The sequence below is a fragment of the Colobus angolensis genome, unplaced genomic scaffold (assembly GCF_000951035.1).
Source record: "Colobus angolensis palliatus isolate OR3802 unplaced genomic scaffold, Cang.pa_1.0 Scaffold235, whole genome shotgun sequence".
Lineage (NCBI taxonomy): Eukaryota > Metazoa > Chordata > Mammalia > Primates > Cercopithecidae > Colobus > Colobus angolensis.
In genome coordinates this window covers 2866375-2893753 of record NW_012115544.1, presented here as the reverse complement: position 1 = coordinate 2893753, position 27379 = coordinate 2866375, and the positions used below count along the sequence as shown (strand labels likewise).

Genomic DNA, 27379 nt, shown 5'->3' with positions numbered 1-27379 from the left:
AGTAAGATTCAGTAATTCACCCTCTGAACCGATAACTGACTATATCAGAAGACTGTCATGTGCCACATTAAAGTTCACTTAAACACTATATTAAGAGCCAGATTGTTTGTAATGCATGAGAAAGTCATTGTGAGCAAGCTAGATATGGATGAAAACTATCTAGCTGTACCTGTTGCACAGATTTTGCTTTATGACTGGCAGTAGGGACTCCGTTTTAAAGGTCTACTTCTGTATTTCTAACATTAAATCCCCAAAGGTGTCATATTGTCCACACCTTCTAAGAGGTAAATAAAAAGTATTTCTTAATGTTTTCATAGAGGCCAAATTTAAGTGGAACAAAGAATGTAGCAGAATTTAAAAAGAAATGAACCATAAGCCAAAACATATCAAGAGCATCACTAAATGAATAAGGGTTTTTCCTAATATATGCACTGTGTATAACCACACATCCTTTAGTAAAAACGTCAAATTTAAAAATATTTGATTCAGAAGTCATCCTGCGGCTTGGTGAACAAATATGATTGAATGCCATTTTAGATAGGAATAATTACTTGGAAAAATTATCATTTAGTAACATAATATTTTAGTTTTAATAAATATGTAAATATAGCCTCTTTAAATATGTCTATAAATATCTACTGGCCCTTTTATCCTGCCATAAAAATGAACGTGCTTCAAAACAGATTAGCCATAAGGTTTTCATGTATTTCTAAAATTCGCAATAAATGACATCTGTGAGCCAGATGGAATTAATGAAAATGTCCCTTTACTTCCTGTGTTGCTCAAGAGAAAAATAATACTGATTATTTTGACCTCAAAACAACTAGAGTTTTATTGTCTGCAGATTGCATCATTTTTCACATTTGCTCCTAGAACAAAATGATTTCCACATTAACAGTTATTTCAGTTATTTTGTTTCTTGTTTTTAAAAAATTGATGCTTTAAGAAACAATACCTATTGAAAATTAAAAAGCTTTCACATTAACCAGATAATGAGTGCTCTAGGCTCCTAGTACAAATCTGGCTCTCTTAGCACTAAACTCTGGCAGACAAGGAACATGAAGATATAGCAAGTATTAGTTCAAGTTTTAAATTATGCATTGACATACTTCTTTAATAGTTAAATGTGAAGCTTTAAAAGTTATTTCTCAAAATATCTAAAATTGGATGTTCTATACTAGAAAAATAAAAAGGCAAAACCAACAATTTCCAAGTCAGTTCACTTGCAAAAATAACTTTTAGCATAAATAATTTGTCTAACACACTTAGCACTTCATTTAATCTGTCTAGTTTTAGGCATAAGCAATGCAGTGGATGTAAGAATGCACTTACTTGGAGATATTGCCAAAGAAAACAATCATGAAGAACAGAAAGACAAAAACTCCAATTCTGAAGGACAAGTATATTAAGAAATACATTACATTTACAAATGTAGAAAACTGAGACAAATGCATGAGGAAAAATATTGTTATGAGATCTGGATCTTTGGATACACCTGTATTTTACACTGAAATGTAAAATGTTGAATGTTTGCAAACCAACATTGTCTTCCAGACTACTAAGGCAGGGACCATGCTTCATTCATTTCTGTATCATGAGAATTTGGCAGACTATTTGAAGCTCATACCAAAAACAATGCAAATTTGATTTTTATAAAATAGATGAATGAATGAAGCTTTTTAATCAGTTCCATCAATAACCACCTGTCAACATTATTTATATTCTATTAAAAATTAATTAGAGTCAATTTTAAATAATGGAAATGAAAAATTCTTTGTTAAAAATGTATGTAGTTGATGTTTTTATACTTACTCTATTATTCATAAAAACATTAAAGAATTATTAAATGTTTTGTTTTCATTGATAAACAAAGATACAATGGAATGAGTGTGTCAGATTCTTTGATATTATATTGCATGCACATGTTAACTTTCTAAAGACTGAAGAAATTTTGCAATAAATTGTTAATGGTATAATTAATCTATGAGCAAAATGTTACCATGTAATCAATTGTCTTTCTGGTAAAGAAGAAACACGCAGGCTACACAATTAACAATTGTAGACTTTACAAAGATAAAGTGGCATGTTGCTAAAATCAGGCCTCTTATTTTAGTTTGTTTCTTTTTGTTTATAATTCTGAAATAAAGTCATTACACAGCCTGAAAGATAATAGTAATTATTTCACTATTTAAAGAAAAAATTTTAATGTATTTACTGAATACTTAAGTCATTCTCAAATTTAATGAGTAGTATCAAATTAGTTATATGGAATTTTCAAAAGACTTGTGCAAGCATTCACTACTGACCATGATTATACAATGCCAGAGTGGTCTCAAGTTGTGTAGTAGTTTGTAAATATGTGCATATTTGTGGTAATAGCTATACAGCTATCCTATCAACTACCTATCTGTTCATCTTTTGTTATTACTGACAGACATTACTATACATTTTGAGATAGAGTTTTGCTTGTTGCCAAGGCTGGAGTGCAATGGTGCCATTTCAACTCACTGCAACCTTCACCTCCCAGGTTCAAGCAATTCTTTTGCCTCAGCCTCCCAAGTAGTTGGGATTACAGGCATGTGCCACCACTCCTGACTTTTTTTGTATTTTTAGTAGCGACAAGATTTCTCCATGTTGGTCAGGTTGGTCTCGAATTCCCGACCTCAGGTGATCTGCCTTCCTCGGCCTCACAAAGTGCTGAGATTACAAGCATGAGCCACTGTACGCAGTCATATATTGCTTTTCTTTATTTACATAAACAAGAATACAGAAAGCTGCAACTTGATATTCACATGAGATACTAAATTGTCAATATTTTCTTAACTTGTCACTATTTTTCCTCAGAGTTAAAAAAAAAAGTGTCCCAAGAATGCTTGACACTTTTATTAAATTTTATACCTATTTTATTAATAAGTATGTATAAATACACATACATATTGAACAAGGATATACTGTTACCACCACAAAAATAAGAAACGAGAGAATAAAAAGATATCCTTAGATCCAGAAATGTACCTATATCCTCAAGTATGAATTCAAAATCACATCTTCCAGATCTACTCTATTTTGGTTAGTGTTTGTCTGATGGTTAAACAAACTAATAAAATGCATAGTGGCATTAAAGGAGATGTATCTGGGACAGTTTTTTTTTCCTAATTATTGCAAGGTGCACAGAGTAAAAAATATATATAGATAGGTGTGATTAAATTTACAAAATAATGTACATTTCCACATCTTGAAGGACAGATGTTGGGAAGCCGTATTAGAAAGCAACTTTTAGATCACATTATTGTTTTAATATCTGTCCTGATATTACTGCAGTCTTTTATTTTCAAGGTATAATTGCCACTCTTCGCAGCAGTCTTACAATTCCTAGCCATAAATGAAGACCATTCGCATAGTATCAAACTATACAATCTGCAATTGTGTGAATTTTTATTCATTTTTCTTTCTCTTTACTACTTAATATGTTGGTTAGGTTTTCAAGAGCATGATCCTATGGTATTCGGGCAAAGCAGTGCTGACCCTCAGTCTGACTCACACAGCATGATTGTTTCCAGAAGTCTACTGACGTGATTTCATTTCCCCTGTCCTTTTTTTTTTTTTTTGAACAATGAATACATGGTGAAGTGAGTTTGGGATGCATTCATTGTTCCTTTAATGCAATTGTTTTCAAAAAGCCACATGCTAAGGAATGGGGAAGACAGTTACGAATGATAGGGTCTTTCTTTCTGCTTTGAAATGTTGTTTATTCAATTCATTGTGTGGTGGCTCTCAGAGTCAATTGAATATTTAAATCAGATTCCAAAAAATGCTCCTACCCAAATACTATCTCCAATAGGTGGAGAAGGATGCATTATTAATTCTATACATCTACACATGTTCCTATATGTATTACAATTTTTGCAAGGTAAGTTCTCATTTATTGAAGTCACCAGTTAAAAATCCCAAATATTAAGTATTTATATACAGTAATATCTAATACAAAGGGTTCCTAATTTAACAATCAGAACATTGCAACAACTGACCTTCTGTCAATCTTTAAACAAAAGTAAGTGCTACACCTAAAAGAGTCATATGTCTTAAATTCCTGAATCTTAGCTTCTGCTTGTTAAAACACATAGATCAGGGATCAGAAATTGGCAAAGTTTTTTTTTTTCTTAAAGGGCCAGAGAGTAAATATTTCAGGTTTATATGCCATGTGCTCTTGGTCACAACTACTCATAACTCCTATGGAAATGTAAAAACCACTGTAGACAAGTTGCTTCTTGTGGTCTGCTGACCTCTGATGTAGAAAATTCTTTTTTTTTTTTTTTTTTTGGGGCGGGGTCTCGCTCTGTCGCCCGGACTGGAGTGCAGTGGCCGGATCTCAGCTCACTGCAAGCTCCGCCTCCCGGGTTTACGCCATTCTCCTGCCTCAGCCTCCCCAGTAGCTGGGACTACAGGCGCCCGCCACCTCGCCCGGCTAGTTTTTGTATTTTTAGTAGAGACGGGGTTTCACCGTGTTAGCCAGGATGATCTCGATCTCTTGACCTCGTGATCCGCCCGTCTTGGCCTCCCAAAGTGCTGGGATTACAGGCTTGAGCCACCGCGCCCGGCCTACAGAAAATTCTTTAACATTATTGAATTAATAGAAATTGAGATGATTATTGATCTTATAAATGTATTTCTGAAAGTTACAAAAATTTTAAAAAGATAGGTGAAATAATGTGTTATACTGAGACATAAATCTGATGTAGAGTCAGAAGAATCAGAAAGCCAGCATTTAAAGAAAGAAGGTTTATGTTAACATGCCCTCAAGAAAACAAATGTTATTTTTGATAAAATATTTAAGTTCTAAATCTATGATTTCTTAAGACAATGTATTTTCTTTTCTAAATATTTGTTTGTTATGAACTCAAAAAATAAAAACAAGAGATCAAGAAAATAACCCTAAGCTCAAAATATTCATTTCCAAACTGTATCTGGCTTTATACAAATTGGGAGAGGAGACTGCTCTACTGAATTACTATTTTTTTCCTGTTGTAGTTGAGTACAAAGTTTTACATATATATCAGATCAAATTTGTTAAGCATGATATTAGATCTTCTATATTCTGAATGATATCTTGTCTACATGTGCTATCAATAATTGATAGAGATATTTTAAATTTTTCAGAGTTTAGAAATATATATTTCTTTTTCGTTCCATAAGTTTTTGCTTTATTTATTCTGAGGCTACATTACTTGCATCACACAAATTTAGTATTATTATATGTTTTGGGTGAGTTGTCTCTTATCATTATGAAATGTTACTGTTAAATTTGGTAATTCATCATGTCTTAGCATCTAGTATGTCTGATATAAGACAGAGTAGCTTTCTTTGGTTAGTATTTGCAAGATGAATTTTTTATCTTTTAATTTTCAATATTTCTTTATAATTATATTAAAGCATTATTTCTTCTAATTATGGTTTTCTTAATATTTTATGAAAACCTTTGTCTTTTGTTGGTAATATTTAACATGTATGCATATGTGTGTGTGTGTGTGTATATATATATATATATATATATAGGCAGGAGAAACAATTAAAACTTCATGTAATCTAAATCAAATCTTGTATATTTAAATTTTTCTTTTTAACTCAAAGCATTCCCAGATGTAGAGTCAGTGCCTGAAATAGGGTCAGTCACTAATTATAGAGTAGATTGATAAAATCATCTTATAAACCAACAAGTCCTCCTCTTTCTTCCTCCACTTATAAATGTTACTGGTTTGATTAGGAAATTTGAGGTCACCTTTATCTTTCATTTTCTTTTTATGTAACATCCACTTAGGTAGTATTTTATTAAATTCTGTAAATTTAACTTGAAAATGCCTCCCATATCTATCCACATCCATAAATTTCTTTTTCTGTATGACTCCTCCCTATTCAGAGGAATTCAAGTCTATTTTAGTAAATCCTCTACTTCTTTTACACTTCTCTGAACTCAGACACACCCTACATTAGTTTGAGATTAAATATAGCATACTCATATCACAATAGTGCCCAATTCTCATTTGCCCCTCAGAAGATTGGGCCAGTCTTCTATCTATCCATATATCATCCTTCTACTTTACACTACAGAAAAAAAAACAAAACAAAACAAAGTTAAAACAAAAAACTTCCTCTGTACCTGAGCATGCTTTTTTTTAATATTTAAATTTTTAATCATATTATTCATTTTTTTAGAACATATTTTCTTATCATTTATGTCTTGAGATTCCACCTATCACTTAAGGATAAACTCAAATATCACACTCCATAGAGGCTGCTTCTGATACTTATAAGTCATGGAGATGTAGCTTGCTTTGATAGATCCTCCAGCACTTTGCTTGTGTGTCAATAACGGCACTAATTACATGCAAGGCATATTATACTTATTTGGTAAAGTTAAAAAAACATATTTTCTCTTCTATCTTTATTAAATTGTGACTTTTGAGGACAAGGACTTGGTCTTGTTCATCTTTTAAAATACACACCACACAAATAAACACAAGAATAATGCCAAGAGTACTCTACATGCTGCTAAGTTCCTTAACAAATATAGATATGTAAATAGACAACTCATTTAATTTGATGTTTTTCCTTTATCCAGTTAGATTTCTCCAAACTGGGAGGAAATATGTAGGTAAAATTAAACTAGTAAGTATCTTATCTGTGGCGACTGAAAAATTTTTCTCTGTGAATGAAACAGCAAGATATATTCTTATGTTATTGTACATTTGAAAATATTACTTCAATAGAATACTATGGTCTGGCGCAGTGGCTCATGCCTGTAATCCCATCACTTTGGGAGGCCGAGGCACGGGGATAACTTGAGGTCAGGAGTTCGAGACCAGCCTGGCCAACATGGCGAAACCCCATCTTTACTAAAAATACAAAAATTAGACGGGTGTGACAGCGCTCGCCTGTAATTGCAGCTACTAGAGAGGCTGAGGCAGGAGAATTTCTTGAACCCAGGAAGCAGAGGTTGCTGAGTCAGGATCGCACCACTATGCTCCAGCCAAGAGCAACAGAGCGAGACTCAGTCTCAAGAAAACAAAAACCAAAACCAAAAAAACAAAAAACTAGAACACCATGTAAAGACTCAAAACTACTTTTAGCAGAAGGAAAATAGCATTAGTCTGCAGCCTAAGGGATTCTCCCATTCCCTCAAATGACAGGATGCTTCAGACCATAAAGTGGAAGACGGTAAGATAACTTTGTCTACATAGGATTGACTGATTTATTTGTTTCTTGTGGGGGCAGTAATGCAGACAACTCAATTTTTCTACCATCATTTAACACATCAGGAGGCTTATCTGTTCTTCTTTATAGCTTTATTTACAATGTATCTGTTTGACTTTACCCTTAGGTTACTCTCCTGTCATGATTATTCACTGATGCTAATCTGTTCTATCTCTCTAAAATTAAACCTCCATTTCTATTGACAGTTGCTAGTGAGATACTTAATTTACAGATTTGGAAGAAAATACAAATTCACACTCATATCGATTATGTTCTTACATTTTGAAGTCAAATGTTTTAGCTTTTAACCACAGATTTCTTCACATATCTGGTATATTAGTCTCCTTAATCAACCTCTTACATAATGAAATAAAATATAAGGGAGTATTTTGTACTGAACATGTCAACAAGCAAAATGTCCTACTAAAAACAGCACTTTTGAATTAAATAATTGAATACATGCATAATGTCTCCATGTGTAAAGTATTTCTTAGGTTAAAAATAAAGGAAAGCATTCATAAAAAAATTCATCAAAAATTTTGGAAAACAGACAAGGATAATACAAGAGAAGTAAATCATAGGACTATATCCCCAGTGAACATGGTCACAAAAGTACTCAGCAAAATTCTAGCACCGAATTCAACAACACATGAAAAGGATAATTTACCAAAATCAATTGGAATTTATCTCTAGAATGCGAGGATGATTCAGTATGTGCAAAACAATGAATATGATACACCACATTAACAGAATAAAGGACAAACATCATATGATCATCCCAATAGATGCCAAAATTCAATATCCTTTCATGATAAAAACCCTCAACAAATTAGGCAGAGAAGAAATGTTCCTCAACACAATAAAGGCCATATATAACAAACCCACAGCTAACGTCACACTCAGTAAAGAACAGGTGAATGCTTTTACTCTAAGATCAGGAACAAGGCAAGGTTGCTCACTCTTACCACTGCTGTTCAACAGAATACTGGAAGTCCATGCTTGAGCAATTAGGCAAAAGAGAGAAATAAAAACATCCAAAGTGGGGGGAAAACTTTAAATTGTCTCTGTTTGTAGATAACAAGATATTATATATAGAAAATCTTAAGGACTCCACCAAAAATTTTTAGAATAAATAAATTCAGTAAAGGTGCAGAGTATAAAATCAGAATACAAAAATAAGTAATGTTTCTATATACTGATAATAAATTATCTTGAAACAATCAAGAAAATACTCTCATTTTTAAAAGTTCCAAAAAATCAAAACACATAAACCAATGGAGCCACAATGGAGCACCCAGGAATGAATCCACACATTTAAAGTCAATTGATTTTCAACAAACACAGTGGGGAATGCACCGTGTCTTCAACAAATGTTGTTTGTAAAACCATATATTCAAATGCAGAAGAATAAAATGAGACACTCATCTCACTCTCTATAGAAAAATCAACTCAAAATGGATTAAACACTTAAACATAAGACCTGAAGCTATAAAACTGCTGAAAGAAAATGGAAGGGAAAAGCTCCATGGCATTGGTCTGGGCTTAATTTTTTGGATATGATCCCCAAAGCACAGGCAACAAAAAAGTAAAAATAGACAAATTGGATTGCATCAAACTAAAAAGTGTACACAGTAAAAGAAACAACCAACAGAGTAAAGACCTATGGAATGGTAGAAAACACTTCCAAACCAAACATCTGATAAGGGTTAGTATCCAAAATATAAAAGGAATTCAAAAACTCAATAGAGAGAAAACTAATAACCTGATTTTAAAATGGGCACAGGACTTGCAAAAACATCATGGCCAACAGATTTATGAAAGAACTGTTCAATATTACTAATCGTCAGAGAAATGTAAATTAAAATCACAATGAGATACCACCTCACAACCTGTTAGCATGGCTATTATCAAAAAGACTAAAGATAACAAATGTGGGCAAGGATGTACAGAAAAGTGAACTATTTTTTTACTGTTGATGGGAATGTGATTAGTACAATCATTATAGAAAACAGTATGGAAGTTCCTCAAAAACTAAAAACAGAACATCCATATGATCCACCAATCCTACTACTGGGTATGTATCCAAAGGAAAAGAAATCAGTGTGTTGAGATATCTGCACTCTTGTGTTCATAGAAGCATTGCTCACAATAGCCAACATATGAAAACAACCTAAGTGTCCATCAGTAGGTGAACAGAGAAAACAAATGTGCTATACATACATAATAGAATATTATTCAGCCTTAAGAAAAAAAAATCTGTCAATTATGACAACATAGGTGAACCTATACAACATTATGTTAAGTGAAATAAGCCAGGCACTGAAAGACTAACACCACATGATTTCATATCTGAGAGTAGAATGGTGGTTCTCAAAGGCTGGAGAACGGGGAATTGGGGAGATTTGGTAAAGGATACAAAGTTTCATTTAGACAGAAAGGATACATTCAAGAGATCTATTGTATATCATGGTAACAGTGGTTAGTACATATATTGTACACCACAAAATTGCTATGAGAATTGATCTTCAGTGTTCTAACCACAGAAAAGTATGTGAAGCTTGATTTAGACATTCTACAATATATACATATATAAAAACATCATGTGACACATCATAAATATATAAAATTTTGTCAACTTAAAAAACATAAAAAAAGATACAAAAAAGAAATTATGAAAAAGTAAATTGAGCCATGATTAAACTATTGTATATTTAGTATCTATTATGTGGTGATTAGTGTGCCATGAATAAAATATTAACCAGACAATGATGACTCTATCCTCATGCATAGAACATTTTGGTGAGAAGAGGAGCAAATGAAAAAGATAAATAAATACTTGAAGAAGTTTGTAGCAACAAATTATGCTGTAGCTATAGGATGGAGCATGCTGGAATAGCATAGAAAAGCAGGAATACGCTAGTTTAGAGAGCCTGGGAAGATATTCCTAAGGAAATTGTATTTAACTTAAAAGCTAAAGTATGAGGAATTACTTAGGTAGATGGGAACATATGTTCCACATTAATCAAATGAGACACAAAAGAATCTCATATGTAGGCCGGGCCTGGTGGCTTACGCCTGTAATCCCAGCACTTTGGGAGGCCGAGGCAGGCAGATCATGAGGTCAGGAGATCAAGACTATCCTGGTTAACACGGTGAAACTCAGTCTCTATTAAAAATACAAAAAATTAGCCAGGTGTGGTGGCGGGCACCTGAGTCCCAGCTACTCAGGAGGCTGAGGCAGGAGAATGGCGTGAACCTGGGAGGCAGAGCTTGCAGTGAGCCAAGATCGCACCACTGAACTCCAGTCGGGGCGACAGCGAGACGCCATCTCAAAGAACAAAACGAGAAATAAAGAATCTCATATGTAGAAGTATCATGTAACATTATTCTAATTATAGAACAAGAAAAATGAAAAAAAAACACCTGCCATCCAATAATAGAGGACTAATTAGGTAAGTAACAGTACAAATGGCTGATGAAATATTATGAAGTTATTAAAACCATTATAAAATGCATGTTGATATCTATGTTAAGATATCTTAGTGAATATCCATGTTAAGTCTTCAGTTGATTGGACAAGGCTCACCCACATTATGGAGGGTAATCTGCTTCACTCGAAGTCTACCAATATTTAAATGTTAATCTTATTAAGAAAGAAACGTACATAACAATGTTCACCAAATATCCGGACACTGTGACTCAGTCCATTTGACACAGAAAATTAAATCATCACAGATGATAATTGTGTTACTCCTGTTCCTACTACTAAATTCTGGACCCATGGATTTTTCCTGTTGGAGATTATTACCCTCTCAATGCATATGCTGTATCCTGAAGGATGTTTTCAGAGTGTTGCCTCTGAGCTGCTACTTCAGCTCTGCATTCAGAAGCATTCTATAAGAACTTTCTCTGGATGATGTGTATATTACATGACTCGTAGATCATATGGCTATGGTATTATTCCCATACCTCTTATATTATCAAATGAGGTCTCTGGTTGGATATTATGCTATGTTGATATTATGCGGAGGATCTGTAGGAAAAAGAGGCAAATCGATACACAAAACAAGTATCTGTCCTTGTGAGAAACAACCACTAACTCTTCCAGAATGGAAGTGGCTCAATGTAATCAGCTATTATATGGAGATTAATGCCATATCGGGTACTTCAGCATTGGTCTCTATTGCTGACGTATTGGACTTTCAGAAGCAATAGTGGATGGGGATTGGAAAGTGGGAGATTATGCTACTGGACTCAGGCCTTGTCTTGAACATAGTTATTCTGTTAATGTGTCCAACATGCTAGCTCTAGGATGGCCAATAGTGAAGACTGGCTAAAGGCTACTGGCCTACTCATTTGTCTACTCAGTTGTTCAGTGCCTACTTCATGATGGATTTGTAGTGGCTATCATTATTTGATACACAATTTTCACTTCTCATGCCCATTCCATATATGCCTTCACAAGTCTAACTCAGACCCGCTTGTCTCTGATCTTCCTTTCCGTTCTCTTCTATGCCCCTGACCAGATGCCCAGGCCATTTGTGACTGACCATTAATTTCTACTTGGGTCACTTTTTCTCCATGCTAACTGGATGACGAAGTACACAAATCACATCTCTGCCCATTAGCAATATTTCCTCCCATTCTCTTTCAAGATGCTCCCTAAATGTGTCTGGAATGCAGCCATAACTATGGTCAACTTGCACCCACACAGTGAAACTCTTGCTTGTTTTGACCAATCAGTGTGAGGTTATCAGTGCTGTGGATCAGTATGCTCTTCTTTGGGATATCTAGGTGGTCTAAACTTCTTTCAACCATGTTGTTAACTATATTATAAGACATGAGAATTAGCATGGCCTTCAGGAGAAATCGTAAATAAATATTGTTGTCTATCTAAGTGAATATAAACTGTTTCTGTTCTTTTCTGGCTGGAATAAAATTAAATCTATTTAATTAATGATTTATTTATACTCAATAGCATGTACTTGATGTCTTATTATTCTACTCTAGTAATGATACAACGTACACCACAATGCCTGGGATTGGGGCTTGGTTAATCCAGTTACAATCTACATATACTTTACAGAATCCATCTATAAGAGACAGTGTGGTGAATTAAACAAAGACAGGCTAAAGAAAACTACTCTGCATCCTGTGCTCCTTTAATGGTAACACTAATCTCCATCATCCCTCATCCCTGGATGAAATATTGTTTTTGATTTAAATTTTGGCTGCTAAGGAAGATGGTAACAGAGCTTTCTACTTAGCCTTGCCCACTATTGTGTACATAACATTGGTCTCTATTGCCGACATATTGGACTTTCAGAGGAAATAGTGAACAGGGATTGGAAAGTGGGAGACAATCATATTGGATTAAGACAGGCTCTTGTCTTGAACACAGATGTTATTCTATGAATGTGTCCATCATGCTAGTTCTAGGGTGGCCAATGATAAAGACTGGTTAAAGGTTGCTGGCCTAGTAATTTGCCTACTTAGTAGAATGATCCCAATAAGAATAGATTCTTATTCCACATCCCAGCAGCCGCATGTGGGGATCATTCTATCTACAAAATATCTCCTGCTGTAACAGGGAAATTCAATGCCAATTTAGGTCTCTGGGTATCTATATAGACTACACCCAGGGCTCTGCAAAATGTTTGGGTATTTTCCTTTACACTATACTCATCAGAATAAGTGGCCTTAGGTCCCTCTGGAAAAGAACTGGAGTAATGATTACAATATACTTTTGCCACAGTATGGCAGGACTTTTCTTCCAGACACCTGATCACTTCTTTACTTTGAGAACTGGCCAAGTAATGCTGACTTTTTACTGGGACAACAGCCTTCAACCTCCTGTCTCTTCACTCTTGCCTTTTTCTGGTTGTAAATTTTAAGCAGCATCCTTATTGACTAGGTGTCTATTTTCTCATAGAGATGCCATTGCCTATGAGCCATCTTCAAACACACTGCCAGTCAGCGATTTTTGGCTGCTCCTTGAATGTTGATGTTTATACAGTAATTTGGGGCTTCTGGTTTCTGGCAGCTAAACACTGCCACCTGACTCCTGTTACTTCTTGGCACATCACTATCATGGATGTTAAAGAGAAAGCTCTGTGACTGCAGAGGAGGGCCACTACTGTATTTTTTGTGTAATGTTGGTTCTCCTCTCACCAGCACATTGCTGATGGCCTCGGAAAATGATATGTGTTTTGGAATCTCACATGGAAGATAACATGGTGATATTATTTGGCCTGATATATTAATTTCAGCATGCCCACTGTACTTGACCTTTTTATTCCTCTTCTACTGTGAATCATGGGAGCTTGAGCATTTTCACTTTGCGTTGGCCTTTTCAATTTTCCCAGCAATAGCCCTTTTCAGAACTATTGCACTCTAGTGGTGAGTATGTCCCAGTCCCTGGGGTCCTTGCTAGGGTGATAAATCCTTGTATCCCTAGAATGTGCCCCAAGTCATGTTGGATGCTTAGTTTTATCCTCTCTTCCATGGCTGTATAAGGAGTTTTTAAAAAGCTACTATAGAGACTCTCTGGCTGTCATATTTAGTTTTTAAACTGAATTTCATAATATTTTTCTGTAGGAAAATAATTCAAAATTGCAGTAATAAGCTCTGATGCCTTCTAAACATTATTGCCATAATATTTTTGAATCGCTGGAATCATTAAATCTGTAAAGTCATTTCTCTGCACAATGTGGCAGGGACTATGTTTCCCATATTCTTCAGGATGACATCCTTTTTGCCTGCCAATTAGTGAGTGACCTATTACCAGACCCTATTTTACCACCTGTTTTCTGGCATTCCTTACATTCATTTGAGTCCTCTGAGAAGCAGACAGCAGACAGGTTTAGACATGTAAGTGATTTATTGGGGAAAATCATCTGAAGGAAAATGAAGAGTCAGAAGTGGTTGGGAGATTGCTCAGAACTTGATGTCGGTCTGACTCCTGTGGATGAGATGTTGGAGGATGGAAACTTGTATAGAAAACTCTTAAACTATAATGCAATTCTAAGAAAGTTTCACTGAAGCAGACTGGGAGTTCTCAAGCCGAAGATGTACATTACAGGAGTGCTGGTCCCTAGGAGTACTAGTCTTGCCTTAGTGAAAGCAGTTACATTTTCTCATAGAATTTATGTCTACAGCTTTTTTTTTTTTTTTTGAATAAATGTAGAAATGGACTCTCCCAGTCTTAAAACTTGAGAAAATATCATTTGCCTTATCAAAGTTGCCTTCTCAGGAAACTGATCATCAGGCCTCCCAGATAGTATGAAGGAACTGAAATTTACCAGATCACTACATCTGGACAATGAGACACCAGACCCTGAATCCATTATGACTGCCTCACTGACCATTTGTTGCTTCTTGACCAACTCCACTTCCTTACTTCTCCCTAATTTCTATTTCTCCACTGGTAGTTACATTTCTTCACTGCTATATGAACCCCTAATTTAAGTCAGTGGGGGAGACAGAATTAAGACTTACCTCTCAACTCCTTGGCTACAGCATCCAAATAAAGCCTTCTTCTGTGGCAATATTCATTGTCTCTTTGATTGGCTTTATGTGTGATGAGCAACAGGATGTAGACCAAACCCTTGGCACTTTGGAAACATTAGTATTCTTGCTATGCCCAGTCATCAGTTGGGAGCAGCCTGTGGGAAGTGTGTGGCATAATGGCTGTGTTGATTTTCAAAGCACAGCAGCTGAGACCATAGTCAATTTCACTCTCCATAGTCAGAGATTTGAGAGTAGCATATTCTTGACTGCTAGAGTACAGAATGCTTTTCTACGCTTTGGAATGAAGATAAACCCATTTACAGCCATGTGTTAAAAAAATCACGGAACTTCTGTTAACTTAAGCTCCTGGATAAGTGCATGGAGGATGGCATCACCCATTACTATAGACATGAAAAAGAAGCAAACTTGTATTATGTTTGGGTAATTATACATGTTAGAATCTTTTTATACCAGAAGGTATTTAGTTTAGTTGATACTTCCACTCAACCAAAAATTCATTTTTATATTTTCATTTACCTTTCTTCTATTAACTTTTGCTGACATCTAATAAACTCTTGTTTTTCAGTGCCCCAAGTGGTGCCCTCTGACTAATCTGTATAATGTAAATAACATTTTTTTCAATTAGTATAAAAAATCTGAGGACAGAAAAAATACATATACGTAATTTAAAAATTCTTTTTTTTTCATAGAGTATGAAAATGTTTAATATTCTAACATTTTTCTAAACTTCCAATTTGGAGGCAAGAGTTATTTACACTGATTATCTAAATATCCCAGATTGTTCATTTTTATTTTAACTTTATGCGGAATGGAGTTAATTAGTATAAAATATTGTTCATTAATTTAGCACAACTATTCCAATCGAAAGGGCACTTTGGTCTGTCAAATTGCCATGGTTATTTACTGTCATGATGTTAATGGCAATACATAAAAAACAACTTGTATGAGACCTGCAGAGTTCAAAATAATATTCGCCTACTCTGTCTTTCAAAACTCTGTATTATTGACAAGTCTAGGAAATATCCTATATACAGTTGGCCCTCCTTATACAGGGGTTCCACATCTGTGGATTCAACCAATCACGGATCAAAAACATTAAAAAAAAATGTATATGAACTAAACACCTTGGATTTTTTTCTTATCCTTATTCCCTAAACAATGTAGTATAACAACTCTTTTTGTAGCATTTACACTGTATTAGGTACTATGAGTAATCTAGAGATTATTTATAATGTATGATGTATAGAAGGTGTGTAGGTTATATGCAAATACTATACCATTTTATATTAGGGGCTTTAACGTCTGCTCATTTTGGTATCCTCAGGGATCCTGGAACCAATACCCCCATGGATACTGAAGAACAACATATCTTTTTCTCCCTTTATCTTGAAAAGTCCAAGTAACATGAACTAAGTCAAGCCCTAACTTTCAGAGTTAAAAAAATTAATGTTTATTCTGATACACTGTATACTTATATGTCTTTGCAATGGTTTATAACAGCTACAGGATACTGTAATACAATGTTCAGCAGAAAGAACACAGCATTGAAGTTACCATTCCCTCCAAACTGCACCTCCATGTCCTTGTTTACCAATGGGAGAAATAAAAGTTAGAATGTAGAATAGCTATGGAGGTGACACCAGATATCACATGTAAGTATTCAACATTGTACAGGAACAGTAGCAGGACTACTAAGTACTGAAAAAAGTAGCAACTGTTCTGATGAGGAGGAGGGAAAAAGGAGAAAAAGAAGGAAGATGCAGGAAAAAGGGGAAAAAAGGAGAAGGAAAGAGGCAAAAGAAGATAGGAGGAAAGGAATAAAAAGTCTACCCATAGACTTAGATATTCATTGTTTTGTAATCTTTATAGCAATTAATATAAATTCTACAGTAAATTAGTTACAATACATCTAGAGAACATTTTTCCTATAGTAGTAAGCATTTTAAAGAAGTTTAGAAAACTGGTATCAACATCAATCAATGGAAAATTTTGATGTTAAATTTCTATGTAATTTTTAAAAATTTCTTTAATTTGTCACTGAGCTGGCTGTGTCACTCCCTGGCTGTGTAGTCAAGCAGATTGTTTAGATTCCTTATATGGGGTAATACGTGTCTGCAATTTATCTTAAGGGATAGGTATTCTTCAAGAGTTTTCATGTATTTAAACTTTAAATTTTTAATTAAGCTTTCTTTAAATTAACTTTCTTGACCAAATTAAGCTTTAAATGATCTCAAGTGATTATAGACTATTAAAATAAATATAGTTCAAATGATTTTAGTTCTCTCTTACTTGCTTTATTTCCTCTTTGCTAACCTCTTTCTCTTTTCCTTTTTTGCTCTTGTTTTCCTGTTCTCCCTTTTTCTTTCCCAGATATATATTAAGACAAAGGTGATTTTTTTCTTTTTAATTTTAGTATCTGCAGTACCAGGCTGTAAATATGTACATGTGTGTTTATAAATATTTGTGAATAAACATAGATAAGTGTAGAACTCAGCATTTATTTCAGAACTTATTTTATTTGGATGATATAATATTAAAATGTTTCTAAAAAATCTTTGTTTACTTGTATGCTTAGCAAACACTTGAAAGAGAGCTGTCTTTTATTTTGTTTCTACTTAAAGTATAAATGCTGTCTTCCTAAATCATTGTTGAAAATAAAATAGAACGAACGCTAATAAGAAGCCTAGGTCTAAAATAAAACAATAAAAATAATCCAAATCACTTTCCAAATGCCTTTCATCACACCCTGCAAGGCACTGAAATAGAGTTTTCTATTCCTGTCACATTCAGTTGCAGGATTTACCAGAAGTGGACCTTGTTCCAGTTAGATGAAGTCAGATTATACTGAAAGCTGTTGATCTGTTTTCAGAAGAATTGTTACAATCCTTGAGAGAAATAGCTTAGAGTAATAGAATTTTAGCAGAAATGAATCTGCTACTAGCTGGGAAAAACTGTTATAGCCCCAGAAACTCGAGATGCCACACTTGTAATTTTGACCATGGTCTATGAAATTAGGGCATAGAAGGGAAATACATTGAAAGAAAGTTTTTTTTTTTTTTTTTTTTAACAGAAACTTAAACCACTGTGAATTTCACCATCTCATTTTTTTTCCCTAGATAGCCCTCAGAAAACAGTGATTACTAACCACTCTGGAAACATTACTAACCATGGCAATGAACTTCACTTGCATGTCACTTCATGGTAATACCTCCTCCTTCCCTGGCTAACCAAACTATTAAAGGAAGACAGGCATCTAAGCTATTCTCTTCAATGAAAGCTATATCTCAAGGAACTAATTTTAAAATTTGATGTTTGGTTAAAAACACTAAGTTGATTAAGCATCAGTCTGAAATAACTGCTGAGGATCAGTCACTAACCTAAAAGTCACTGTAGTTTAACCTCAAATTTAAGGATTTACTTCTTAAAAAATTACTTACATTTTAAGGAAATATATTCAGGTGAAGTTGCTGTAGGCAAGAAAAGGACTTGGGAACCAAAGACAGCACTTGACTATAAATGAGGAAGTGTGTCATTTACACACTGAAGCCAACAAAAACATTGTGAGAAATAAAAGCTAAAGTTCATATCCACAGTTGCATATTAAATAGTTTTTATGATAGTGGGAAAAATGAATCGGAAATTACATATTTTGTGCCCATGAATTGCAAATTCAGTCTAATCATCTTGCTAAGTTGTGTGCTGCTTACTACTAAAGTTGTCAATTAAGCAAAATCAAAACAACAAAAAGCAATTTGTAGTTTTTTAAATTGAAGGTTTTCCAAACTAACAAAAGATTGCTGAGCACCCAAAGTTGAACACAAAGCCTAGCAATATAGGAAACTTGTCTCCTCACTCTTTTCTTCCATCCTTTCATTCCAGCAGCTGGCTCCCATGCTCTTTCTGATTATACTGGCAACTGATCACTTCTCCAGGCCAAACTAGAGCATTTTTGACACAATTATTCTGGGTTAACCCAAAATATACAATCTAGCAATATTGCGTTCCAGATTTTTGTCTTCTTTTTACTTTCCCTGAGTTACTAAAACTATCTCCATAAATTTTAAAATTAAGCAGGGAAGAAGGGAGGGAGAGAAATGAAAATAAACCAAGCTTTCTGCATGTTCAACCTTAATCACTAAGCAGCTGACCCTCTTCCTCATATTGTTTGGTGCCTGTTGCCCCAGAATCACTCAGACCCTATCACAGGATTATGGTTCCCCTTTAACTGCTCTGTATATAGCAATGTGAACATTGTAAAATGTTGTTTTCCCTTTGAGATATTCCTTCAGGTTCTGGAAACCAATGAAACTACTGATGTCAGCTGCTATGAAGGACCCCAGGAGGAGCTGACTTAGCAAATAATGCAGTTTCCACATCCTGATGATTTCATTTCCCTTATCCTGACCAATCAGCAACCCAATTTTTCTGGCACCTCGCCCTCCATTATTTCCTTAAAATCCCCAGCCCAGAACTCTTTGGGAAGACTGATTTTATGATCTTTTCCATCTCCTCACATGGCCACTCTATGTCATTAAAGTTTTCCTCTGCTGCAAACCCTTCTGTTTCAGAGTATTGGTATGTTACTACACAGTGGGCATATGAACTTGGTAATTCTATAACATTACTGGTTATGCAATCTTCAAAACTGATTCACCATTTAGGGCTAAAAACTCTAAATATATGCATATTAACAACATCATAGCTGAAGTAGACATGTAATATGGGCCTTAGAGGAAACACAGAATGTTCAATAGGACATATCTAGATCAAATGACTCATTCTAAATTTCTAAAACTATAGTAAAAGTAAATAAAAACTTCCTAGTCCATGAAGAGACAACTTTTTAGAACAATAAGCTTTGGACAAAAACAGTACCCTGTTCCTCAATAAGTTATTCTGAGAGTAAAACTTAGCTTTTCGTGTGGCAGTTTACTTGTTTATAAAATGGGAGAATTATTTACTATAGCCTTTAGGGCTGTTGGGATACAATTATCTATTGGACATGCCTATCGCAGGATTTGTCATATAAAATTTCAAGAACTATTAGTTTCCCTGTCAATGAACGTTAAAACTCATTCCATTTACAGATAAAAGCAGTTGTATACTGAAGACTCCAGCAAACTCCCCAAAGTAATGTGGCCATCAGCATTGTAGATGTAACAGTGCTAATGTTCCTAATCATCTTGTTGTTCTCTTGATCCATCTCTTTTTCCAAAACATGTTCTCAATAACAACATTCTTCCCATGAATTTTACAGGTAATTTCTCTTCCCCACCTCTATTGCTGTCAGCGTAGCAATATGATCTCATGTTCCATTATTTTGTACAAGTTGCTTTCTTTCAGTGGATTATCTAGAACTCCTACCTTAATTCAAAGAATGTGACTGTAGCTATGCAAGAAGATTATAAATACAATCCTTTTACTTTCAGTTTCAGCTGAAGTTTCTAGACAATACTGAGCTGAATAGTTTTTTTTTTTTTTTTTCTTTAGCAGCCTAGGAAAGAGATTTTGAGGCAGAGAGAAGAATTGATGAGTGGGAATTTTTTTTTTTTTTTTTTTTTTTTTTTAACTAGAGAACTCGTGCTGTGTCCTGAATCCCATTTCTTCACCACACCCACTCAACTGTAAGAGTCTGCGATGGACAGGTCCCTGACTCTCACTTCATATAGAGGGCGGCTACAAATGGATCAAGACGAGAGCTTGAAATATGTCTCCTAGGACTTCATCAAGGACCAGAACTGAAGCCACACAGATAAGAGGGGAGAAGTAATCTTGCACAGGAATTCAGCAAGTGCTCCAAGATTTTATTGCAGAAAAAAATGCGTGAGTACATAATACCCCAAATGAATTCACTCATGAAGCATAACCATAAAAGAGTCATCTTCGATTTTATCAATGGAAATCACATGAATGGGGGAGAATATCTCAGGCCAAATAATTGATCAAATTTCCAGATGATAAAGGATAAGCAAGGAGTTGCAAATGACCAACCAAGGAAGTTCTTGCATCCAGCATGAAGAAATTGCAGGCCAGATATCCTCAGGGTTAGCTAATTTCCAAAGAACTCATGGAAACTTTTCAGGAGCAGAATTGCTTTATCTCAATTATGTTATTCTGTTTATGTAGTCATGGTCCTTATAGCACCCTACAGTGAAGAGGAATTTATCTGTCTCGTATGCAATATTTTTAATATTACTTTTATTTGTCTATTTAGACTGCACAAAATATTTCTACTCAAGAATGTAATAATGTGCTGCTGATTTGCTGATGAGTGATTTAGAGGACTTTCACATCTAGAAATTCGTAATGCCATAACACGAAGTGTAAGTGAAGTAAGTACTTGCCATTCCTTTTCCAATTTCTTTCTTGTTTCCTTTCTTTTACATACATCAACTTTAAAAAGTCAAACCCTGAATTTACAAAATAGGGAAAGGAGCAGTCAACATCAGATGAGTCAACAGAGAATTATTCCACCATATCTTCCTCCTTTTAAACTTACTCTATTGGTTGATATTCCATTCTTATCTTTATATATGTATAGTAGTTGTAGCACAAACTTTGAGTAAAGAGAAATCTCTTTCTAAATGGTTATTATCTTATGATCTGTTTTCTCTCTATTTGAGTTTCACAACATTCTATACACAAGCAGATGTAACAATGCTAATATTCCAAATGATGAATTTGCCTTTACTTTTTTTTTTTTTTTTGAGAGTAGGAGTTTCACTGTTGTTGCCCAGAGTGGAGTGCAATGGAGCGATCTAAGCTCACTGTGACCTGTGCCTCCTGGGTTCAAGCAATTCTCCTGCCTCAGTTTCCTGCGTAGCTGGGATTACAGAAGCCCACCACTATACCTGGCTAATTTATAAATATTTTTAGTAGAGATGGTGCTTCACCGGGTTGGCCAGACTGGTCTCAGGTGATCTGCCCACCTTGGCCTCCCAAAGTGCTGGGATTACAGGCGTGAGTCACCACACTTGGCCTTGCCTTTACGTTTCTTATAGGTTTATTAGGGTATAATCAATATAAAAATCTGCATCTATTTAATGTCTACAATTTGATGCATTTGTTCACACACATACACCCACAATACCATCACCACAAACTAGGTAAAACTATTACCACAACATTTTCCTCATAACCCTTTGCTCTGTTGTGGGTAGGTATGTGCAGTAAGAACACTTGACATGAGAGCTATTCGCTTAACAAATTTAACAGCATGGTACTGGTACCAAAACAGAGATACAGACCAATGGAATAGAACAGAGTCCTCAGAAATAATACCACACATCTACAGCCATCTGATCTTTGACAAACCTGAGAGAAACAAGAAATGGGGAAAGGATTCCCTATTTAATAAATGGTGCTGGGAAAACTGGCTAGCCATAAGTAGAAAGCTGAAACTGGATCCTTTCCTTACTCCTTATACGAAGATTAATTCAAGATGGATTAGAGACTTAAATGTTAGACCTAATACCATAAAAACCCTAGAAGAAAACCTAGGTAGTACCATTCAGGACATAGGCATGGGCAAGGACTTCATGTCTAAAACACCAAAAGCAACGGCAGCAAAAGCCAAAATTGACAAATGGGATCTAATTAAACTAAAGAGCTTCTGCACAGCAAAAGAAACTACCATCAGAGTGAACAGGCAACCTACAGAATGGGAGAAAATTTTTGCAATCTACTCATCTGACAAAGGGCTAATATCCAGAATCTACAAAGAACTCAAACAAATATACAAGAAAAAAACAAACAACCCCATCAAAAAGTGGGCAAAGGATATGAACAGACATTTCTCAAAAGAAGACATTCATACAGCCAACAGACACATGAAAAAATGCTCATCATCACTCCCCATCAGATAAATGCAAATCAAAACCACAATGAGATACCATCTCACACCAGTTAGAATGGCAATCATTAAAAAATCAGAAAACAACAGGTGTTGGAGAGGATGTGGAGAAATAGGAACACTTTTACACTGTTGGTGGGATTGTAAACTAGTTAGACCATTATGGAAAATAGTACGGCAATTCCTCAAGGATCTAGAACTAGATGTACCATATGACCCAGCCATCCCACTACTGGGTATATACCCAAAGGATTATAAATTATTCTACTACAAAGACACATGCACACGTATGTTTATTGTGGCACTATTCACAATAGCAAAGACTTGGAATCAACCCAAATGTCCATCAGTGACAGACTGGATTAAGAAAATGTGGCACATATACACCATGGAATACTATGCAGCCATAAAAAAGGATGAGTTTGCATCCTTTGTAGGGACATGGATGCAACTGGAAACCATCATTCTTAGCAAACTATCACAAGAAGAGAAAACCAAACACCGCATGTTCTCACTCATAGGTGGGAACTGAACAATGAGTTCACTTGGACTCGGGAAGGGGAACATCACACACTGGGGCCTATCATGGAGAGGGGGGAGGGGGGAGGGATTGCATTGGGGAGTTATACCTGATATAAATGATGAATTGGTGGGTGCTGACGAGTTGATGGGTGCAGCACACCAACATGGCACAAGTATACATATGTAACAAACCTGCACGTTATGCACATGTACCCTAGAACTTAAAGTATAATAAAAAAAAAAACAAATTTAAGTGAACAACATAGTATTAACTATAGGATTAAACTTTAGGTATAAATAACAAATTGTGTTTTTAAAAAATGTGAAAATACTGCTTTTGAAATATGTTTTCTGAGTATTTACTTTTAGAAGTAGTTTAAAGCAAAGACATGCATGCCATGTATTACAATTTATTAAAGTATTAAAATATATGAGTAGAATAAAGATTACTAGGTACAAAAGCTATATATCATCTTGTCTTTTTTTCTCTAAATAATAACACGTTCTTATTAATTCAGACTGAAGCCATGTAAACAGATGTTTCTACACACAAAAGGAAACCCTGAATTGTTGAATTGTTCTGGTATAAACTGGCTCAAACAGACACTTGAGGGTTTAAGGGGGAATGCCACGACCAACAAATCTAGACGCTCTATGAGCTCCACTAAATCTAACAGAAACATTGAGCCTTATACTTTTACCCTTGAGACAGTTTGAATTGAATAGCTATTTGCAGAGTTATGTGAGGGTGAGACAAAAATGAATGTACCATGTAAAATAGTGTTTCAAATAACATATTGGTTTGAAGATATTTGTTCCAATTTTTTATAAGGTTTTATTTCTTTCCAACAAGTTAGTTCAGCTTGTTAAAAAGAATATTGCCTTTTAACTTTCTTCTCCTTGAGAACAACAAACATAGCTAACCTATATGGTCACATTCTTCTGAGACTAATAGTGAATAAAAGAGGGCATTGTGTGGACAGTCAGCAATTCTTTTCCTGCTTAGTACCCCTTAAACTGTGTAATTATCTGAGGTGTTGCTATAAATCCAGTATTTACAACATGCATTCCTTAGACAGTGAAGTAATTGCACGTGTCATAGGTGAAAAAATGTTTCATTTTTTTTCTATGAGACACTTTAAAAAAATTATTGAATGTATGCTTTGGAAGAAACGTGAGTGTAAATATTATGCAATCCAATGTATGACATTCTGGCAATACTACTTTAAACAATACATCTAACAATAGTAGCAACAGTTTGTCTTATTTCTACTGAACATAATATGACTAATGACATTACTGCTATGTTTTGAGGTTTCTTGTGCTTTCAGGATAGATTATTTTAGATATTCTCACACAACCTTGCTTTTCATGGTTTCTCATAAAAAATTAAAACATTTTCATGTTTTATGTTTTATGACTTAAAACCATTCTTACTTCTTTCAATTCACCTTAATGCACAACTTCAGGGTTACATAAAATTTGTTTCATTAGGAAATCGTAGAGCAGATTAAGGTTACCAATAAAATATCTTTAGAAAGTTATTGCCAAGGAACTGAATTCATTTTGTTGGTTGTTGCCTGTTTTCATAGTCTTTGCTTTTGTCCCCCGACACAAACATACACACACACACATACACAAACACACACTTACTTATAATTCCTGAGCAATTTATAAACCAACCCACCTTTAAGCCTCAGAAGCAAATCAGGTCCACGAGGCTGTGTGCCAAGGTGACTGTGTGTCAGAGTGTAACACAACACGGAGCTTCATAGTTGACCGTGGTCAAAGAACTTTAACTCCCAAAGCTCTCAGTCTTTGTTTTGCCTCAGAGTTTATCCATGTATTCATTTACAAAACTTTTTATTAACAGCCGATGTGAACACAAAGGAAATCATTTCTTTCTTTTATTATTATATGTCTTGCTCTATCACCCAGGCTGGAGTGTGGTGGCTCGATATCTGCTCACTGCAACTTCCGCCTCCTGGGTTCAAACAATTATCCTGCCTCAGCCTCCTGAGTAGCTGGGATTATAGGCACCTGCCACCATGCCCAGCTAATTTTTTTTTTATTTTTAGTAGAGATGTGCTTTCACCATACTGTTCAGGCTGGTCTTGCTCCTGGCCTCAAGTGATCTGCCCGCCTTGGCCTGTCAAAGTACTGGGATTATAGGTGTGAGCCACGGAGCCCAGCCTACAGTAGAAATAGTTTCTGCCCTAGTGAGGTTTACAGTCTAGTAGGGGAGACATTAAACATGAAAACCAAAACATATATAATATGTATCTATAACAGAATATATGCATGTTATAGGAGTTTGACTCTAATGGCTTAAACAACTAGGGATTTATTTTCTCATATTAAAAAAGTTTTGTTTTGACAGATTATAATTTCCAAAGATGGACATACCAATATATTATATCTTAAATGATCTTTCCACAATTGAGAGGTAGAGTTTACGCTGTTTCCTCTTGAATAAGGTGGGGTTCAACTATTACAAAAGTAACACTATGTAACTTCCATGTCTAAATTATAAAGGAAATGAAGCTTTTGTCTGATACTTTTAGGAGGCTTGATCTTAGAAAAAACAGTCATCCTTCCGTACAGAATCCAAGCAGTCACATGGATTAGCCATGTGTAGGATTTCCAGCCCCAACCCGAGAGCAAGCTGAAGACTTAGCTACTAGTTAGCATCAACCTCTATTATTTGCCCGAATGAATTTTCAAATGATTCTAACACTGTCTTCAAATTTCCCTGACACCAAGTAAAGCAGAAATGAATTATCTCTTTAAACCCTGGCCAAACTGCAGATATGTGAGTAAAATTAATGTTGTCACTGAAGTCACTAAGTTTTGGGTTTGTTTGAGCAGACTTTGATATCTGTAAGTGGGGATCTGGCAAATATATATATTTAACATATATATATGTGTATATATATATAACATTTAATTTTATGCGTTTTACATAAAACATTTAGTTTTATGTATGTGTGTGTATGGCTTTGCAAACAAGTGGCAAGTGTACAAAAGGAAGCTTGACAAATCTTGAAGAGGTAATAAAAGCCAAAAAGTAAAAGATTATTAATAGAAGCCTGATGGCTTTCAAAAACTATCAATGAGAGAGTTAAGAAAATTAGACACTGGTGGCTGGAGGAAAGAGTGCACTTGTTATGTGGTATTAGAAAGTTTAGAGTCTTTGTCACTTGTAGTAACATGAAAAATAGGATATCTGTTTAATGATCTAGACCACCACTTATCTCAGATGGTTCCCAGGGAAGTGTTGAAGATGCTGCTTGTTTCTTCCTGTCTATAGTAAAATAAGGAACAAGTTATGCTAAACAGACTGTTAGGCACATGCAAACTAGTAGTTACTTAATTAAAAAAAAATACTTTCTCATTTCCTGCTTATTTAGATATAGAAAAAGAGATGCTAAAATTAAGAAATGACTTCTGAGCAAATATCAAATCCAGGGTGATATCTATCTACGGCATAGAAAACCAGAATAACAGTAATAATCCAGAGTGTCTCCTCTTTCTGCTTTGCCATCTTAAGCATGTGGATGTTCTGCTCATATTCACATAATGGCTGTTCCATCTGCACATATTGCATCTTATTCCACATAGGAGGGAGGATACAGGCAAAGGGCTAAGGATGCATAGGTTACCAGGCTCTCTGTTTCAATTTCAAAATTACTAAATAATGATAAATAATGATAACTACCTCGAGTCATTTGTAAGAATTAATTTTGTTTATAAGTATAAAACGTCTTGAATCATGCTAGAAACATGAGTGCCATAATAGTATCTGCTTAAAAGGAGAGGAAACAAGCATAAGCATGCTGAATCTGTTCGTCTGATCAGTAAAACAATAGCTTTTGCAAAAGTCCTGATTTGTAGAATTCTTTTTACTTCACTTTGGCCATAATTGAGTTACATTGTTTCAATGGGGTACAGTTTCATAACCAGGAGGTTCAAAGTCTTAACCACAAGGAAAAAGAGAAAAATGGACACTGCATGGGCAGCCATAGCCATGTCCTGAAAAACATATAAAAGCCTACGTGAGCATATCCTAGGAATTCTGAACCTAACCTGAGGACCCACAATATATAATGCCAACTAGAAATATTTAACAAGAATATATAATACATATTTGTGACATAATTTTTGATATTGATAGAGGACTTAGGAGTAATATTGGAAAAATTATGTTGGGGATAACCATAACAAACT

The 27379-nt window shown here is 34.9% G+C and overlaps 1 pseudogene; it reads left to right on the top strand.

The window, feature by feature from the left end:
* Positions 1–1322: 1322 nt before the first annotated feature.
* Positions 1323–27379, top strand: part of LOC105513716 — a 92717-nt pseudogene continuing 66660 nt past the window's right edge.